Here is a 15,231-nt window from a genome sequence, read left to right as displayed (position 1 = left end):
AAAGGTAATTCAGAGATCAGGAATTATTGCTATCACTTGCCAGAGCAGATTTTTCAGAAAACTGCAGGGACAGGTTGCAGGGAAATGGTTAGACAGAGGTAGTAAAGGCCCTAGTCAAGATGCAAGAGCATCACAGTTATATATGACAAAAAAGATTGATGCTTAAGACATGGTTTATGTGCTTAAAACCTCTAAAAATGTCAAACTTGATCTGAGAAAAGTTTCCAACTAAGTTATGGATCCTTCCCTCGTGACACCAGAATATATGTTTCTTCCTGTGTCAGCCAGCTTTGATACAAAAATAAGTGATGCATCTTGCTGGTGGGAATCACTGCTCCTGTTGTCAGCACAGAAAAAGCAAAATGGAAGTCACAAGCACTACCATTAGTTTATTGAGAGAGTTGACATAAAAACCCCACCCAAAAAAAACCCAAAAAACCAAAAACCTAAATTCTTGTTTCCTTCTTACCTTATATCATGCATAATCATTTCTGAAAAAAAATATGTAAGGGAAAAATGTCATTCTGGCTATAGAAAGAGTTCTAAACCATTTACTCTGGTGACTACACAGAAGAGGATGAAAGGAGGAACATGGCTGATTTTCTGACAACTGGAATTGAGTACCACAACAACGAGCCAGGGTGTTTGTTGATAAACCCTGATAAAGTAAAATCCGAATCACGGACTTGAATTAATTATATAGCCCAAAATGCAAAGGAAGAGATTGAAATAAAACCTGCTCTCTCTCTTTTTTTTCTTTTTTTTTTTCTTTAAATATAATCTAACACTTTGTCAAAACCACATGGAGCAAGTCTGAACCATTTTGAACTCATTCAGTGTAGGTTACATTGATCAGCAGTGCCCAGAATAGAGAAACAAAGCTCAGGCACAAACAAGTAAATTTAATCAATTGCAGTTGCCCAACAGCTAGCAAAAAGAATGCAGATAATTTTGACCACAATATAGTTTTATGAAAGCCACATGGGTTGTTTCACAGGACAGTGCAAGGAAGGAGAACAACTGACATAAACCCAGACATTTTTTCCACTGCACTAATTGTAATGTTTAACTTGTTCACTGGGATTTTACAAATCCAAATGATAATGCTGGAAAAATATTCGGTGAAGAATCAGGATTTCCCTTAATTACAGGAGTTTCAAAATGATAAGAGAAAGCTTGGAAAAAAGCTGCAGGTTAAAAAAATCAGTGACCCAGAAGTGTCAATGAGAAATCTGAGATACTGAGAAAAAAACAACTAATGTTCCAAAGGATAAACGTGGTTAAAGCCTTTAGTGATTTTTAGCTTCTGGAACTATGATGTTGCACTGTTCTCAGGGAAAAATAAAAATCTTATCTGTAAGAGTCTAGATAAAAAAAAGTTATTGCAAACCAAGTGGTTCAAGTGCCCTTTGGAAATGTTAAAGATTGAAGTTACAGACATGGAGAACTGCTACACAGGAGTAATAAGCTGATGTCTTTATCTCAGATCAAATAATGAAAACTGTTCAAGGAGCGATGCTGCTAGAACAGGAGGTTGTGACAGTATAATCCATTTAGTTTCACAGGACCTCAGCTTTGCTTTGTTTTAAGCTCAAGGACTGGAGTAATCCTGTTTCAAAAATAGAAGTACAAACATCAAGGCTTGATTAGAGAAAGTCTCTTATCTCCTCCTCCGTGCCTATAAGAGGCTATCAGGTACGCCTCATCTTTGCTCAGACAGAGGGAAAATGAGACTCTTCTTGCTGGGGAGCTGAGCTCTCTCCTCCTGTGACTCCTTCTCATGCCAGGAGGCAATTGTGTATTTAAAACAAGAGCGTGGCCCCTTCTGTGGACATTGCTGGGGAGGAGAAACAGGCTTCTCCAGGAGGCAGCTTGTGACATGAGACCCAGAATTTCCCTCTTTGGCTTTGTACGGTAGACACAGTCCTTTCCTATACATTTAGCAGGAAGCTCAGCGGTGTTCATGCTGTAGTGGAGATCATAAGGTGGTCCAGTAAATAGGTGAGGTTAATCCAAGCACAGCTCAGGAGCAATCACCATTATAGTAATTTATATTCACAGTGCTGCTGTATTACAAGGCAGATAAATTTAATCACACTGGTTGTTAAAAGGTTCTGATGCACAAAATAAACACATTTTTAAATGCCTACATGAACACCAAAACCACAGAGTCCAGCAGAAAGTGTCAGAAATTGCCTGTACTGTCAGAACTATGTTCCCTGCTATAAATATATGTGATCATGTCATTAAAGCCTGTGTCAAAATGCAGTTGTTTTGTAGGGCCTCTGCCACACTACGTGCCTCATTTTCTGAGTATCCAGCTGAACACCATAGGGTTAGATTTACAGGTGTATTTGAGTGCTTGGAGATGTGACAGAAATCAGTGAAAGCTAAATGTAGAGGCCTATCTAATTCTAAGCATTCTTCAAGTTCTGATATCTCAGATGGGACGTGGTAGACTAAGCAGGCACATTTTACTTCATTCTTCCTTTGTCACCTATTTTGACTTGTAAAATACTTGATTTTTCAAGATTCTCTTTCCTTCATCAGCCTTCTTTTGCAAGCAGTTATACCACTTCCCACTAGCTCCATGTGTAAACTACACTTCTTTAGCTATCCTTAGCTATGTCTGTGTCCTTAATTTTTTGTCCCTATGCAATCTCTCCCTATCTGCTTCTCCATTTTCGGTTAATTTCTTTCCCACTTCAATTAACTCCCATTTCACTTAATTTCTTCATCATCCCACTTTCATCAGACTCCTGGTCCCCATCTTTCTATTTTGCAGCGCAGCTTTTGTTCTCTCAGCTTTTCCATCAGGTATTCTTCTTCCTCCCCTTTCATCAGATGCAGGCACAGATGTCAGCAGAAGACAGACAGCTTCCCTGCTCCGTGCTTTAATGTCTGTGCTTATCCTGGTCCAGAACAGCTATTACAGATCAAGTTCACATTATTTCTGTAGCCTGAGCCTGACTGTGTTCAATCATGATGGAATATTTGGACACATCAGCCAGTAAAACTGAAGTCTCTCTTGAGCTTCTGCAAACTTCAATTACTTTAAGACTCATACCTTGGCTAAATTTATGCAGTATTTCAGGCACTGAAATACACACATTCTGACACAAAAGGCACAGCTACCAAATTTAAAACCACAGTTCAGGAGCTTAGAGGCTCTATCGATATTTTGCAAGTTTACCAGAATTATTTTTTAATTTAAGTTGCTCTCAGGAATGCTTTCTTTCGCAAGATTGACTCTAATAACTAGCATTTAACATTTAGCCAAACTTTAATCTTATCCTCTCATTACAAACAACTGAAAGCTTGATTAAATTCCAGAAGAGCCAGTGAACCAGCTCTGCCCATGAAGATTTAGAGCCAAAGAATTCTATTTTTTAAGCAGATATTGTTTAGGCTACAGTACATCAAATTAAAAGCTATATTGGGCCACCACCATTTTCATACCTTAAAATTACATATAAATAACCAGAATGTTTCTTCAAAATAAATGCCTATACAAAACATCTTCTGTTTTTCCTAACGCCTCTGCCACAGGACTGCAATTACAGTCAAGTTAATTCAGCTCAAAGATTCCAGACTATTACAACTGAGGAAAATACACGGTGCAATTTATTCTCTAATGATATTGTGTAAAGGCAAACCTATCACTTGCTGCTAGCTTTGAAATATATGACCTTAAATGAATAAGGAAACGTAAGTTAATTAAACACTAGAGTGTCAAGGTTTTAATGACCCCCTCTACTGGGGAGCAATGAATAACTGAAACCTTTAAATAGCTGATAAGAACAACATTTATATACCAGTGATATTGTTTTAATTTAGTAGTTGAAGAAACACTATGTTGAAAACATGAGAATTCAGAGCAATGGCTCTTTAACTTTACTAGCCAGCAAATAACACGTTGCACATACAAGTTTTATAATTGATTGTATATAAATTCATATTTGTACAAACTTCCAAAGAAGAGCACTTAGACTAGTGGAGGCTCTAGAGTGCAAGTCTGACAAAGAACAGCTGAGGGAACTGGGGTTGTTTAGCCTAGAGAAAATGAGGCTCTCCACAACTTATCACCCTCTACAACTGCCTGAAAGGAAGCTGTAGCGAGGTGGGTGTTGGTCTCTGTTCCTAAAGAGCAAGTGATAGGATGAGATGAAACAGCCTCAAGTGTCACCAGGGGACCTTTAGATTGGACATTAAGAAAAATTTCTCCAGAGAAAGGGTTGTCAAGCATTGGAATGGGCTGCCCAGGGAAATGGTCGAGTCCCCATGGAGGTATTTAAAAGACAGGTAGACAAGGTGCTTAGGGACATGGTTTAGTGGTGGACTTGGCTGTGCTAGGTTGGACTTGATGATCTTAAAGGTCTTTTCCAACCTAAGTGATTCCGTGATTCTATAATTCTATCCAGTTAGGTCACAGCACCAGCTGCCTCCTCCCAGTTTTGAGCCAAGGGAAAGCAGCAGTGGATTAGCCAGCATGGAGCACTCTAGCTGCAAACTGCGAAATGCAGACTCCTCATCCAGTCTGTAAGGAAGGCTGGCAGCATTTCTCCTCAGCCAGCAACAAAGAATCCCATGCTGGAACAGTTAGCTCATCCTGATTACCTGCAACACAACTTCTTCTTGCAGCCTGACCCACATGCTGCATCTCCATCTTCCAAACAAGAGTCTTCATGCCAAACATGCACTCTTGAAGGTGAGTTGATAGCATTAGGGGTAGCACTGTTTTCAGTCTGAGGCACTTAATATATTTGTTTATGGAAAACAACATACTCAACTAACAATGCAGTTACCTTGGAAATACTCCCAATTCAGGTTAAATCATTTCTACTAGGAGGGAAAACATGCTTGGAGGAAGTAAGAACAACTCTCCCCTTCCTTTGCAGCTCAGGTGGGGCACGGGACAAACAGTTGCCTTTGGTCATACAGAGACATGAGCCCACATCTGCTACCTACCAGCTTTCTCTAAGCCTGATGAAAATCAGTAGTTGACTGGAGGTATGTCTGCAATCCTTCTTTTTGGTCTTTTTCCACTTCTAAAGAAATGTTTGCTTACTTTTGTAATCAGCAACAGAAACCAAAATCTTTTGAAAGTCCAAATCACTAGGCTAAAGAGTAATTTTTATTTTCTTAAGAAAATCTCAGCACTACACTTTGCAACAACAGAGCGGTAGATGCACCTCAGAGCTGTGATACTGTTAACCATCAACCTACACACCTCAAAAAGTGGGATTCATCCTCAACCTAGAGAACACAAGAACAGTGTTAACAGGAAAGATCCAGGGCAACTGAATTCTAAAGCTCTGCTAGCATGGTTGTTAAGGCACTTCTCTGAGAGAAGCCTGGACACCTCAGGTAAGACGAAAGAATTGTCTTACGCTCCCTCAAGCCTTAAAACCAAATTGCTAGGGCAGTTAATAGGGGCAATGATTGATAGAGCACTTCCTCTTTTAGCATTCCTATAAATCTATTCTTCCTTTTCCATTCCTATGTGCCTGTAAACAAAATATTTCAATAAAACGCTTGTGTTAAATAAAATAATACTATCCTACTTTTAATTTTGTAAGCCTTTTGACCCAGCCTAAGACGTCTCAGTGTTTTGAATTCATAGTTATGGCAACCTACCAGCAAGCTGCAGTGCCACTAGTGTCTGACTGGGATACACATGGGCAGCTGTAACTCTTCTGACAGATCTTTCCTAGCAGCAACAAGGGCCAGGCTCAAATTTAAAGGGTTGCAATAAAACTTTGTCCTGAGCCACTCAATTGATCTAGAAGAAGAAGGTTAAACCTGGTGTTTAATCAATTTTCATCATTTTCAAACACGAATCAATTGCCTTCACAACATCTTCTTAAAGGAAGACAGGAAAGCCCCAACATAGTAGATAACTAGAGGAGTACTGCCTATTTCCACAGTGTAACCAATTTTATTTTACAGTCTTTACCTCCGCTAAGGCCAGCTGGTTGATTTTAATCTTGGGCAATGTCTACTTCATTGTTGAGGCTGCCACTGATCTGGAGGTGAGCTGCCTCCATTCTGCCTAGTCCCTTCTCGAGTTCTTCTCCCTTCTGCACCACCTGCTCCTGGGAGGTGATCCTCTTCACTTTAGCTAATAGCTGACTCTTAGTGCTTTAGCTCTGAGACATGCACGGAAAATGGAAGACTAGGGCAGTCCTCCAGCACATCTGAATAGATTTCTCTTTGCAAGTCTCCTATGGTCTGGAAATATTTCCTACCCTTCTCCTTCCCTATTGCAGGATGAAATGTTTGCATTTCAACAGCTCCTAAACTTTTGCTTAACTTTAAGTTGACCATTCAGCCCAGGCACAATAAGGCATAAATTAGTTACTCTAGACTTTAAACTTTATTAGAATTACAGTTTTTTCCCCACCTGAAGTGCTTTCTTGCCTCTTTAAACAGGAGGGCCTCCCAAACCTAAAAAAACAAAAGTAGAATTCAGGCCTATGCATTGATGCTTTTAATTTATATCCCCTTTCCCCCCGATATATTTGAAGGAAGAGGTTTAGGGTTAGGGGAAAAGTCTGCTTTTGCTGTAGGCTATAACCACCGGCTTTATCCATAGAAGGCCTTTCCCACAAAAGTTAAGGTGTGAAGCTCTCTGTAGCCTCAGACATATCACTGCATAAAACATTCCCAGATGGTATTTTTAAAATTTTATTAGTAAGAATTAAGGATCAAAATTCACCTCTACAACACAATTTTAGGTTTTTTTTATTGTTCTGTACCAAGGAACTGGAGACCAATGTCACAAACCTATGCTACCTGTGTCCAGTACAACTAAGGCACAGTTAAGTCAAAGAAATGTCCTTAAGGAGAACAGCAAATATAAGCCATTTGCAGTAGTGACACAAAGTCCATCACAGAAAGAATCTTTAACTTCAGCAGGGGGAGTTATTTCTGTAAGGGTGGTTTTCCAGCGCTGGGATAGGTTCTAATGGAAAAACTCCTTCCTAAACCTTTCAGCTTCAACTATAGCAAAGAGGCACTACAAATGCTATTCTGTGTCAATCCACTGAAAGTAGAAATAGTTCCACTCGTGTGTGTATAGACTCAGTTTTTATGCTTAGGACAAGAACACAGGCTTCCCTTTTATCTCTGAGGCAACAGTGTGTTGCCCACAAGACAGAACAGTAAATATCTTAATTTCAGCATTGAATTTGTTATCTGAGCAGCCAGATCCACCCTTCTTCTGTGTAAAGTACTACTTGTATTATTCTGTGTAAGGTACCACTTGTATGTTGTGACCTTAGGGATTATGTCAAAGCTCAGATTCCCACTCATCCATTTATTTTGTGAAAGTAAAACATGACAATTTCTAGATGCAAGTGGAGAGCGTGTTGGGCTGCTTTTGGCAAAATCTTGTGAAGAACTGGCAAAACCAGTCCTTGTCTAAATAATCTATTAAAATAGTTCTTCCCTTGTTATCATTTAATATATGCAATGCAAACATAACATTTCAGTTTAGGTTACTCTGATGTTTAAAATTAAGACCATAGCAAACAAGACCCTAATCTCAAATGCTTTCTGTACTAGTAAAGACGAAAACCCCATGAAGTGTAGGGGCAGAAGATACAGAAAACTCTTTTCTTTCCATTTCCATAGTTATTTCCTATGCTTTAATCCTGCTAGTCATCTTAAGAAAGAAGACATCCAGTAAAAAGACAAGCAATCTTGTCATACATGCATATAGCATGTATGTGGACCTGTTCTGTCTACTTTTTGATTGGTCAAGCTCCAATCCAGGCAGGTAATATTTTTAAATGATGCCCTAATTCCTATGAATTCCAGTTCAGAAGTCAACTTCACTATACTGTAGTCTCTTATCCCCTGCTGTCACTGCGTAGATATCAGCACCACGTCAGATACCCTATCCGCATTTGTACAAGCAGTTCAGTGGGTGTAAGAATTAACCATGTCTGAAGCTAGGTGTCAGTCATCTGTTTTTCAGTATATAGCCAGTCTTGCTCATCAGTGAATAATCATATTCCCAAACACACTGAAAATGTCTGCTGAATAAATACAGGGAAAAAGACAAGTTGTGTATTTGACAGTGATTTTAATCATGGCAGGCTCCTTTTTTTTTCATTCCAAAGCCACAAACCAAAGGAGTTTTGCTGTACTGCTAGTGTTTCTTTGTCATGCAAGAAGCTATACATAGGCCTTTCACTCTGCACCTTTATTCTGCACTATGTATCAGAGAAAAATGACAGGATCATGCAATTCATAGGATACTCAAACTGTCTTACAGCAGCTTGCTTGGAGATCTGACATTGATAATCATGTTTATTGCTGAATAGTATTTTTGAGCAACAGATTACAAGGCACTCTATAAAGATGAGCCAGGGATTTTGTGTCATCTGTAAAACAGAATTAATAATGATCACATGGACAGAAAGCTGACAGGCAAGGCCTTTTGTCTTAGCTTAACACGAATGAGCAATCAAAATATCCCACATTTTAGAAGGAAAAACTCTTTGAGATCCAAGTAGTAGACTTCAGCCAAAACCTATGTCTTGCACTATGAATAACAACATTCAATAAAATACATGAGTGCATAATAATGCATTAGTGACTGAGTGTACATCTCCAAACAGTGATTAAACTATTCATTATATTCAGTCAACATGTTTGAGAGTCACTGGAAGACACTGATTGACAGAGGTGCTTTGGGGAATGAAGCCTGAGCATGTTTTAGTAATTATGTAGTGAAGTTTTCTCTGCTGCAGTTTGTTCTGAGAGTGCATTTGCAGTCTTTCTACAGAATATATTATTGCCAGATACCATACTGCCCAGTTACAAGGTTGAATAAATGGCCAACTGCTCAAAACAGTGCATTTTCCTCAAATTCTCTGGGATATCTCTTTCCAGTCTGCCTTCTTTAAAAAAGAAATTAAAAAACAGACAACTCCAAAAATTGGCCATTTCAGATGATGGTTTGACATTTTAAACCCCTGATATTCCTGTTTTCTAATTTGTAAAAGAGAATTTGTTTGGGTGCATCATACCAACCAATTTGTGCAATGCAGTGGTGTATAAACCGTAGTAGAGTATATAGATGTGTTTGACTTTCATTCCTCATACTGAACAACACCTCTCAGTATCTTCCTGGTTGCCTGCTCTCAGTGTGTCATAACTCTTCCAACCTCATGCCCCATGGGATCTTACAACTCTTCTGTAGTTCCTGGGTATTTTACTATCTAGCATGATTTTGTCTCTGTGAGGTAATTATACGTCTGGAAATGGATAACCGAGGTACCAAAGACTGACTGGCTCTCCCAAGCTCACACAGTAAATAGTGGAAGTTGTATACCCACTCTAAAGGCCACCTTATCTTCCAAGCCACCTTTAATTTAGAATCACAGAATCACAGAATTGTTTAGGTTGGAAAAAACATTTAAGATCATTGAGTCCAACTGTTAATCCTGCCATTCCACCACTAAACCATGTCTCTAAGCACCTCGTCTACCCGTCTTTTAAATACCTCCAGGGATGGGGACTCAACTACTTCCTCGGCCAGCCTGTTCCAATGCTTGACAACCCTTTCTGTGAAGAAATTTTTCCTAATGTCCAATTTGAACCTCCCCTGGTGCAACTTGAGGCCATTTCCCCTCGTCCTATCACCCATTACCTAGGAGAAGAGACCGACACCTACCTCGGGTAGACAACTACACCCTTCCTTCAGGTGGTTGTAGAGAATTATAAGGTCTCCCCTCAGTCTCCTTTTTTCTAGGATAAACAACCCCAGTACCCTCAGCTGCTCCTCATAAGACTTGTGCTCCAGACCCCTCACCAGCTTTGTTGCTCTCCTCTGGACATACAGAGTTGCACCTCTTATTTCTTTCTCATGCTATCTTATCTCTTCCTTCTCCATTCTGCCTTCTAAGCCTTGGAAGGGCATCTCAATCATGTGGGAAATGCCTTTTCCCTCTTTCAAATCCATTCATTCTCCACAGCCGTGAGTTTGTATTAGGCCAATACTGAGACAATTTTTTCTCATAATCAGGAAAGACTTTCTGCAAGAACAACACTGGGAATAAAGTAACTAACCACAAAGAGAGACACTATTTTCAGACTTTCTTTGGTGGCAGCAACAAAATGGGAGCTTTTGATCAGCTGTAATGCTTTTATTGACAGATCAGTTTGGTTTCATGTCAGCAATAATGGAAGTGATGTTATTTTCTGTTTTCCAATAACACCTTGATGGCATTATGTTATTTTTCATTTTCAGATGATACTTGCAACGATGAGACATAAATCAAGCCAAAGCAGGGAGAGGACTTGATTGAAAGACAATTTCCCTTGCAGTGAGTTAGTGACCTTTCTCAAAAGTTCAGAAGCTGTGCTGGAAAACCATTCATTTATTTTATCAAATGACAAATAAGTACCTTCAGCTTTGACTTGTTGCCAGCATCTCTGTTACTCTCATTCCATTTCAGTATAATGCATGAACTAACTATATTAACTGATTAGAACTGTTCTCTAAAAGTGATCCAGAATCACACCCCATACTTTGATGATGTCAGGATCTGGATATGAAAAAATTCATTTTGAGATACTTCATTCTTTATTTGAATCTTGTCAACTTGCTTCACCCTTGTTTATTTGTCACTAGCACTAAAAGGGATTGAAACAATTAAGAGTTTCCACAGTAAGTGAAACTGCTCTTCCACATGTCAATATAGTAGATGTATGTAAACTCTACAGTTTCCCCTTCTCCACCAACTTCTTCAAACCCATAAAGATATACCCCGTGGAGGATTTTGATCTTTAAGGCAGGCAGGCAAAATAGGAAATACAAAGGTATCTGAGCTAAGCAAGGGCAGCCTTAGAAGCACAATAGGCAAAATTCCATTATTGCCCTCCCCTTCCTTTACCCTTTCTACTCATTTTATCATGGTCAAGTACATTGGTCCTCTCTTTCTTTAATAGAAGATAAGTCACTGGTGCTATACCTCAGGGATGGATACTATGGCTAATACTGTTCAACGCCTTCATTAATGACCTGGATGATTGTACTGAGTGCACGCTTAGCAAGTCTGTAGATGATACAAAACTAGGAGGGGTATTTAATACACCAAATAGTTGTGCTGCCATTTAGGGTGGCCTTGACAGGCTTGAGAAATGGGCAGAGAGGAATGAAGTTCAAAAAAAGGAAGCGAGAAGGAATTCCTGCATCTGTGGAGGAATAACCCATGCTCTGGTACACGCTGGGTGGCAACAAATAGGAAAGCAGATTTGCTGAGAAGGTCCTGAGGTTCCTGATAGACAAGAAGTTGAACGTGAGCCAGCAATGTGGCTCTGTGACAAGGTTGTTTAGCCTGGAGAACAGGCTCAGGGTGGGGGTCTTAGCCGTGTGTATAAAAATCCGATGGGGGGAATAAAGAAGATGGAGCCAAACTCTTCTCAGTGGTACATTGAGAGGATGAGAGGCACTGGGCACAGACTAAAATAAAGGTATTTTTTTTTAAACTTGAGGAAAAATCTTCTTATTGTGAGAGTGGCTATACACTAGAACGACTTGTCTGTAAAAATAAACCCAGCTGTTTGGAGAAAAATTAGAGCATCGACCACTGCATTCTTGAAAATAAAAAAAAAATCCAACTATTTTCAGGTTACCTATGTGAAATTACTCTAGGTATGGCAATAGTGGAGGTTTTTCAAGATGTGATTGGACAGGGTGCTAGATAATCTTATCTGGGCTCCCTTTCCCATGAAAGGTTGGACCAGATGATCTTTCGAGGTTCCTTCCAACCTGGGCTGTTTGATTCTATGATACCACTTCCCACTTTGCCTTGCAAAAGCAAAAGCTGCTCCAGCAAACATTCTTTCCATTTCAACCCCCAAAACAATATTTTTGAAGTGAAAATGAGAAACAGATAAGAATTTGGAATACAATATTCACTGCTGCCAAAAGACTGTAACGAAGGCAGATTTCCAGCTGAAACCAGTTTTAATTAGCATAGTTGATGCCATGGTTTTGAGATGCCCAAAATTCTTGAATGACCAATGCAATGACTTTAAATACGCAGAGAGCATCAAACTTGGTCCCTAATCTTCGTAAGTCTCTATGCAATAAAAGGTATTATTTATGGGCTAGTCACTTGGTTACATAAGGATTTGCAAGGTTACTATCACGGAGTGCAGTGTAGCTCACAGCATAGATTTTAGAGCTCCTTAACACTTAAATTACAATGTGTATAAAATAATATATTTTCCCAGCCAAGAAACCAAGAAAGCATCCCTGAAAGTTTCATAAAAGACAGCTTGATAAACATTATGGCAAACTTTCTTTGGAAAAGTAATTTTTCAGACTAAGTTTTGGCGGATTTACTTATCACCAGCAATGACAAACTTATGAATCCTAGTGCTAGCCTATTCCTAGGCACGGATTATATTTATATATGGTGATACAATATTCAAGTTTAGGTACCTAAAGTTAGAATTCTTAATCCATGCACTAAGGAATAAAAGAATAACGTGCTGATTTTAGACTGTACTTGTTCTAAGCAATGAGCAGTGTAAAAATACAGGTGGGGAGGTGGGGAAAGGAGGAACAGAAATAATGAAAAAAGAAATTAGTGCTATTTCTGGGAAATCAGCATCATAGAAATGACAAATGCTGGTTAGGTAAAAGAAGCAGCTACCCAGGAGGACTTTCTGGATGGAACTCGGGAAAACACTGAATTGAACCGTTATGTTGCATTGAAGTTAAATGAAACCAGCCAGGTAAAAATAAAATAAAAACAGCCCCAAACCACAATTTCCTTGTGAATCTTGAGGAGACAAAGAGTTCACTGGATATTCAAGATGCAGACATAATGAAAATAAGCGTAACAGCATAGTTCTATGAAATAAAACAGCAGTAATACCAAGGCTGTTATCTTAGCTGAGTTTAGACAGCTGAAAATTGGAGAAGAAATAGAAATATGACAGAATGGAGCTCCTGGGGCTTTTTGATAAACGATTACAAGAAATGACTTCCTGGTAGACCAGACCTATGTTAGTGAACAGTAAGAAGAAACGTTCCTAGGCAGTGAAACACAATAGTCTATGCCATTATAATGACATTACAGCCTGGCACAGCTTTGACTCAAGATAACTGGCCCCTTCCTAAATAATTCCTTGGGCACAGTCTAAGAATTAATATGGACAAAGGAACATTCCGAGTAAGAATTTTGCAAATAACTTTCCTATTTTAGAGGCTAAGAGAGATCAGCAGTACGGACAAAGTTATTTTGTGCCAGTTAGCCCCAGTGCTAGAGATGTTCATTTACTAGTATATCGACACAGCCAATCAGACTTGCAAAAGTAGTCTGCAGACCCAATCCCAGGAGTAGTTTTAAAGCTCATCACTTTAGTGGGACTTGGCCCCAAAAATTATTGAGCAGCAGTGGTCCAGAAAAAAATTCAAAAGAACAATTTTCTTTGGTTATGTATTAGGGATGTAAATTATCTTAAGCTAAGACTAATGTATAATGCACCTTTACTATGTGTTGGAAAAAAAAGACTATGATTGGTTCAGTGAATTAGGTATTTCAAAATAGAATTATTAATAGCAAAAATGTGGTGATTAAACCACGTTTAACATGTGAGAGAAAAAGCTTGGCCTGAAAAATGCTCCTCGAGGAACAGAATACTTTGCCTGATAAAGAGGCAAGCACAGAAATGGAGGCTACATTGCACTGCAACTGTCAGCCAAATGTTTTGTCTGAGAAAGCTACTGGGTAACCCATTTCGAGCAGAGCAGTGGGTCAGGCATAAATGGCAAAAGGCATAATGCATGGCCAGTTGCTAACTCAAGTAAGCATTTCACAGGTAAAGTTACAGCTTTCCTTCCTTTGAAACAAGGTGCCTATTTGCACCATGCTGAGCACAGTGATGGCTTTCAAGTAATTAATGAGAATCCATGCCATTTCATAAACTGAAATACACCTCTTCTTTTACACAGAGATCATTTCATCCATCGCTGACTATGGGCACCTCAGGAAAGTCCATGGGAACTGTTACGTAGCACAGTACTACAGGAGCAGTTCTAGCTAAGCAAAAGGCGAAAGTAATCCCCTTCTTAAGTTGAAATCAAAGGGAAAGCCTTATGAAGGGACAAGGAAATTTCCCCAGTTGCAGTTTAACAGTAGGTCTAGCCTAAACAATTCTTGGTGAGTGCAAAACAGGAACCTGTCTTCCTGACATCATCTACTTCATGTATTAAATATGGTACATTGCTCTAATAAATAGTACTTTAGCTTTTATAACTAGTGTATTTCTGGCAAAATGTAATGAGGGCTTTTCACCTATATAAAAATGCATTAACTAGATATTCTGTACTCCTGACTTCTTGTTCTGCATTTACTTATCCTGCATTAGACAGAAAACTGTAAATACTTTATTACCACAATCCAATCATAGCAAGATATTATGCAGCATTTGGGAAAACATTTCATCTCCTCGTTTGCAGAAATTGACTTGATAAAGTACCTCATATGTAGCCCTTATACTTTATTGTAAGGTTATTAGCACGATTGGTTACTAGGATATAGGATCTGAATATCTTCAACTAGAGAAAATATGCTGCAGGAAAGAAGGTACTTTGCCTTCTTCCAAAGCAGCCTAATTTGATGTGGCACAAGGTTTCATGTGAGATATATAATTGAATTCATGCAGGATATATAATTTTCCCCAAAGTTTCCTGGGGGGCCGCGTCTTTTAATAGCTCTTTGTGGACCTGCTAGAGCTGCCTCTGTCATGCAGAGGCTCACGGACCATAACTCAGATCTGCCAGACTTCAGGCATTCAGCAAATTTTCTCTTGTTTCTTCTCTCCATACACATCAAAACAGCAGTATTAGTCACATCTGGAAAGGATGGTAGTAGGTTTTACATGAAAACTTGTGGCCAAATTGGATATGCAAGTGAAGAAGTGAGATGAAGGGATCTGGTATGGTCACTGTGGCCCAGGAACTCTCTGATAAGCAACCCCTCCTTGAAGGCTGAAGGCCAATCCCAAAGATATTGCTAAAGCAAGGAGATCTACTGTCCCCTGAGAAAACTGTTGATGCCTCAGGGCAGCAACCACAATCAGGAGACAACAGTCTGTGTATTAGTGGGTCTCAAAAAAATCCGGTGCTGGATGTTTGGGTACTACCTCATTTAAATATCAGGGATTTGATTGAATTTTCAATGGCAGTAGCACTGAGCACTT

Source organism: Egretta garzetta, unplaced genomic scaffold (assembly GCF_000687185.1).
Source record: "Egretta garzetta isolate BGI_Z169 unplaced genomic scaffold, ASM68718v1 scaffold374, whole genome shotgun sequence".
Lineage (NCBI taxonomy): Eukaryota > Metazoa > Chordata > Aves > Pelecaniformes > Ardeidae > Egretta > Egretta garzetta.
This window is presented reverse-complemented; position numbering follows the sequence as displayed.